This window comes from Triticum dicoccoides, chromosome 1A, assembly GCF_002162155.2.
Source record: "Triticum dicoccoides isolate Atlit2015 ecotype Zavitan chromosome 1A, WEW_v2.0, whole genome shotgun sequence".
Classification (NCBI taxonomy): Eukaryota; Viridiplantae; Streptophyta; class Magnoliopsida; order Poales; family Poaceae; genus Triticum; species Triticum dicoccoides.
Genome location: NC_041380.1, coordinates 287,879,318 through 287,885,599, shown reverse-complemented (window position 1 = coordinate 287,885,599; position 6,282 = coordinate 287,879,318).

Sequence of the window (6,282 nt, the reverse complement as noted above, 5' to 3'; positions counted from 1 at the left end):
AGTAGCTTTGAATAGCATTTTTATAGTAAAACGTGGCAAGACTCTGCCATTGTGTGGTGTGAATTTTATTTTTGGTTGAGGGAAGTGTGAATTGATTTGGTACGGACAAGTACAATATTACACGTTAGGCTTGTCCCTAAAATTCAACCCGCGCCTTGTTATATCCCGAAAATTCAGATATCGTGCTCCCAAAACTGGCGCCTTCACAACCCGCGCCTTGCTATCCCAAAATTACAACGCACGCGAGAACTCCCTCCAGCTGCCAAATCCCGACACGCGAAATCCCCCTTCTAACCTTGAGCCGAAAGGGCCGCTAGTTCAAATCGGTGGGGGGTACTTTTGTAACACACCCTACATTTTGGACAAGCGCGTCCCTAAGTCATGGTTCACCCCTCCCATCGCCCCCTTTTTGCCATTCAAAATCCCAGGCTGCCATAACCTCTCCGCTCCAGCCATGAAACCCCACCCTCCTCCGTCCGCCACCTCACCGCTGCCCAGCCGGAGCCTCTTCCCCGACGATGTCGTCCACCGCAACAGCTCGACATCCCTCGTCCACCTCCCCGGATGACGATATGTCATCCATCTCATTGTCCCACCGGTTCAGCCGCCCCGTCCTCCACCTCCAAGGAGCTGCTCCGACGATCGCCTCGTCTATCGCGGCTGCTCCATCCTCACAGCGCCGCCTTAACCTGCTCCACCGGAACCGCAGCATCCTCACCGACTCCTCGGACGAAGCCGAGGCCTACTCGGCGCCACCAAAGAGATTGTACACTCATCGCATCGCACCTTCTCCTTAGCTCGACCTCCCGGCACCGACGGTGCTCCATCCTACACCCCCATGGAGCGGCTACCTTGAAGCCAGCGCTGCGGGCGACATCTCCACAGCGGCTCTCCCCTAGTGCGAGGCCCCTTCGGCGGCGGCGGCCATACCAGCCGGATCTGCTGCTGCTGCTCCGGCTCTTGCTCGATCGCTCGCTCGCCCAGCTGCTGCTGCTCCGGCTCTCGCTCACTCACGCTGCTACTGCTGCTCTCCCCCTCACTCGTGCTGCTGCTCTGCTCCGATTTAGCTACACTTCAATCGACTGAATCGACTTTTGGGTCAGTCGATTTTCAGGGGGTGGGGGGGGGCTCGCCGGAGTTAAGGAAGAACCACCCGCAGCGGGAACAGGGGCTCGCCTGAGAGGTACCCCACTATCTATCTTAGGGTTCAGGGTGGGGCGGGGGCCTATAGGGCTGGCCGGGGCGGCGGCGGACCGGTGGTGGGGAGTTGTTTCAGGGCAGTGAGGCGGCGCTGGGGCTGGCGGTTCGTCCCATGGTGGCTGGCGGCTCAGGGGGGTGCCGGTTGAAGATGAACTGCAGGCCCTCCCTAAACTACATGTCAAGTGCCTCTCTGCTACCATTGCGTTTAGTTTCGACAGTAACATTCAGATTCCACAGTAAATTTTAGTTTTGACAGTTAAGTTCAGAGTCAACAGTTTTTACCTCATCTGTTGTAGTCAGGTGGTATTTGGTGATGTAAATTTTACATCTATTTTACATCATCTATTGGAGATGCTATTAGAATCCCACTTGAGATTGACGATGTCTGTCTTGTGCTACTTCAGCCTTGACGTCTTACGGCTCACCGGGGCTGCTCCAACGACAGAACGATCCATCACAACAGAACAGTGCCTTGGACGCCGTCTACAGCTTCCTCAGATCTTCCTCCACACCTCTGACAGCCACCTCTGCCTCAACTGCTTCAGCGACCAACCCAATGATGCTGAGGTCGACACGGCAACAGCAAAGAGGTTGTACACTTGTTGCATCACTTGTTACTATACATTCATGTCGATCCATTAGGGCTATTTTGGTTCAACAGAAAAACATAGCAATAGGGAATTTTCCAATGGCACTCTACTATTCAATTATTCATGCATTTTGTTGAAATGAATGAAGCAAAACATCCACCTGGACCTACTTTTCAAAATCATATGCATGAAAACAAGACCAAGTGCATTAGTGGAAGAATAACATTCTATCTATACACGCTTTCATATGGTTTCACTTTATTTTGGCCATGTTTCTTTGCATTCCTCTGCTCTTCCAATTCCTGTAAACCAAACACCCAAGTTGACAGAAATCATGTGTTTACAAATGCTCTGTTTACCATGTGCATTCTATCCTATTCTGGTGTTTTTCCTATCCCTGCATTTTTAGAATCATGGAAGCCAAATGAGCCCTTACAGAATTACTTCAGTTACAGGTAGGTGTCGAAGGGAACTTTGTGTGGTTTGTCCTGCTCCTGCCGTGACATCGTCCACATCACCTGAGGTGTTCCATTGACAGAAACATCCACCAAACCAGACATCACGACTCCTGACCGTCTTTCACCGCCTCAGATCTCCTTCCCTGCCGCCGGCACCCACCGCAACGGTATCACCATCATCGACTCAGCAGATAAACCTGAGGAGTACACGGGTCCACAAGAGAGGTCGCACTCTTTTGATTCTTCCTATGTTATGCATTGCTTAAAATTACCTGCTACTTTATCGTCCTGTTCACCTCTTGGACTCCAAGTCAGGTCCAAATTAATGTTCAAACTTGAGTTCTAAATTAGTTGTGGGGCACATATCGAGGAAGCAATGAATAGTATCTCTGTCTAATATCTGGTTCCCCTAGGGTATGCCTATGTTGTTCATCTTGGGTGAGAAACAAATAGTAAAGCAATCATCATCTGTCTTTTTATTAAATTAAAGCAATCATCAGCCTGCTATCATTATTTTTGGATCCATCCACTGGTTGTTACCATCACTCTAAATTTCTGCATGCTCTCCTTACATAATCTCACCATATTTTTTTCGTATGCATGTCAGATATTGTACATAGTCATGCCGAACATGTAGATAAAAAGAGAAGAGTTTTGCGCGGCAATACAATGTCATGCAGACATCGCTCCATGGTGGGTTCAATGGCAAACCCTCCCCACCCCTCTCCAGATTGTAATCCAGAGGAAGATATCTGTTCTGAGGTGGATTCAGACGCCGCTGACCACTCCTATTTACCCCCCCCCCAAGGTGTTTGCTCTACCTTGGCATGATGATGTTAGTCATATCATGCATATGTTACCTTGTAGTGCCTACTTTTGACATCATGTATGTCATCTGCTTAGTTTAGACATGTTCTGTCACCACCTATTTAGTTTCTATATCTTATATGGGAATTATGCAGTCTCATGTCTTTTAGCCAGCCATAATATATGTGAAATGTGCAATGCCATCCTGTTTAACCAGGCATCATATATTTGAATGATATCTTGCCCATCCTTTTCTTCATTACATTTCCATTTGTCGACAATGTTTGTACATTAAACTACTCTTCGTGTGAATCAGCCATTTGGGTGGGAGATTGAAAAATCTGGAGTGAAAACAATGCCTTCAGAGCAGACAGTGCTACCTATCGAAGCAGATCTCTTGTTGGGTCCTGATAGCTCCTCAGAGATGGATTCAGAGACAGATGACCAGTCCTATTCCCCCACCGAGGTGTATGCTCTAACTTGGCACGGCGTTTTAGTTATTCATCATATCTTTGAATTATGTTATGCTATGCTATCCAGTTTAGATAGACATCATATATGTGAAATTATGTCATGCTATCCGTTTTAGCTAAACAATATACATGTCAACTATTTCATGTCCTCTTTTTTCCACACTATCTATTGCATCTGTCTCTCATACAATGTCTGTACATTCAACTATGTTTCCTGTTTATCAGCCATTTGAATTGGAGCAGGTGATGCCAGCATCTAGCAGACTAAAAACACGGTCTTCAAATAAAATAGTGCTACCTCTTGGTGGAGATAGCACCCCGGTTGTACATGCACGAGAACCAGCCCTACCACACATAACCCAAACTCTCGCAGATTGTACCCCTACTGCGATGGACAGAGAACCAGCTTCACCCAATCTAACACAAACCCCAGCAGATAGTAACCCAGTTCCTGTTGACACTGCACCATCTCCACCATAGAGTTCCCAAACAAGAGCAGTTAGTAAGGCAGCTCCAGTTCCCAAAGGGCCAGTACTACCACGGCGAACCCCAACTCCACCAGTTAGTATGCCTATTCCTGGAGGAAGCACAACCAGCTAGTCGTACTTTAGCATCTATCGCATTTGATGTTGTTAAATCATATGTGTGTATCTTCCCATCTTGGAAATATTATACTAAAGATGAAGGAAAATGACGGTTGCATGTGTTTGTCTAGGAGTTATGTGTAAGTAATGTTATTCATGGCAATTACTTTGCTTTGTCCCATACATCCTACCTCCATGATGGTTATAATACAGCAAATTTTCCCATTTTTCTCAATAGAGAAGGACCGATTTGGAAACTCAGGATGAGGTAACTTGTGCTAATACCTCTGCTATCTTCAAGAATGCTTGGTGGCAGTATCAGAATTACCTAAAGAAAACGTACTTCACTGGCAAAGAAACTCATTAAATTCCCTTACGTTCTCCTGAGACACATTTACTGGATGATGACTGGGAACGCCTTGTTCTGTACTGGTCCCGAACCAAGAATGTGGAAAGGTCTATGAGCTCATTTTCTATTTTTAAGTACTATATTCTTGTGTCTTACTGTACTCTGTTCATGTAGAACAAGTGCCTAAACCTGAAGAACAACTGTTCTAATTTAAGATTCCATTACTATCATAGTTCCAAAAAGCGCTAGGCGTTAATTGTGTGTTTTGCCACCGCCTTGCGCTTTACTGACCAAAGAGCATGCTTATGTGCAGTTATGCACATATTAAGCGTAGTTATGCGTAATGTGTTTCGCTAACTCCTAGAGCCTAGGCGTGCTTAAGCGCTCGCTTAGGCGCGCCTTTTTTAACTATGATTGCTATCGTGCATACTGCTTTTCTCTTGTATCACTTTATTTACTCATACAAACTTATTTTTAAATTGAAGGATCCAATCGAAACTCCAATGGCACAGCAGGTATGTTCACGCATGTTTATTTAACAGGCTTGCTCTTATCAATAGCTCTATTGATTTCAATTTCAATTCTGTATACAGTTGACTTCTCATATCATGCACATTACTAGCATCACAACAAAGAAAATAGTGTTGTTGTACATGTAGACCTTTGGTACCCATCTGAAATCTTGTTGTGCCGTGTAGTTTCCCACGCTTTGTATTCTTTCACTTCTGCTTTGTCTTGAACTGATATGATTTGAACCATGTCTCTATTTTGATTCAAGACAATGCAATGACCATAGGACATAGATATATGTTTGTTTGATACTTTTATTATGTACTAGTACTTGGCAATAGAAGACTTGATAGTTCAATCCTGTCCACCTTACTAATGAACTGGTTCACCAAAATGAGTTTCATATACTAGTACATGCTAAACTGTTATGTGTCTGCTTGTTTCTTCTTTTAGAATGCTGACAGAATATTGGGGAAGAGTGCCTTATTAAGCAATGGTAAAGGAAGTAATGCAGATAAGGTTCAGGATAGTGACATATCCTTGTTGGTCTCCAACAAAGCTGATAAAATAGCTAAGGAAGACTAGCTTGAAGACAGTGAGACAACCCCAAAGTCCTGTCTTGGTTTAGTGTTGGAGTTACTGGCCACTACCGCTTGCACAAGCTATTCAAACTCACTGTCTGAATCAGTTCGGTTTCTTGAGTCTCAAGTACAAGTTGAAAGACATCGATCAGTTGTGCTGCGACAAGAAGCGGAAGGACCACAGAAGTCCCTGGAGCATTCAGATGCATACTCTCTGGTGCAGCAGCAAGCGTTGGAGGATTTTAGCGCCAAACAGGACAAAGCTAATAAGCTTGCTAAGCTTATTGCCAGCATGGTGGATACCACGTTTCTTGAGCTCTTCTGAAGTTGTTTCAGTTATGCTCTTGTTTTGCTGCCATGTTTATTTGCACTGGTGGCCAACTTTGACAGCCAGTGTATGTAATATGCTGCTTTGTTCCCTATATTTGCACTGGTGGCGAACTTTGATGCCCAGTGGATGTAATATGTGTAATAGCGGTAATAGGCTAGCGTTAATTGCTTGCTTATTTATTTCCTTATTGTCTTGTTTAGTTGTTTGCTTGTAGTCACTGCAGTTCTTTTTCTGTGTTTTTCTAGTGGCCACAATAACCTATCTTTGGAAACTAGGCCAAAATAATCATGGCAACACACGGATTATTGTAACCATGGGCCTCCTGCGGGTCGTATGATCCATGGGCCTTCTACGGGTCGTAGGATCCATTGGCCTTCTATACGGGCCGTAGGATCCATG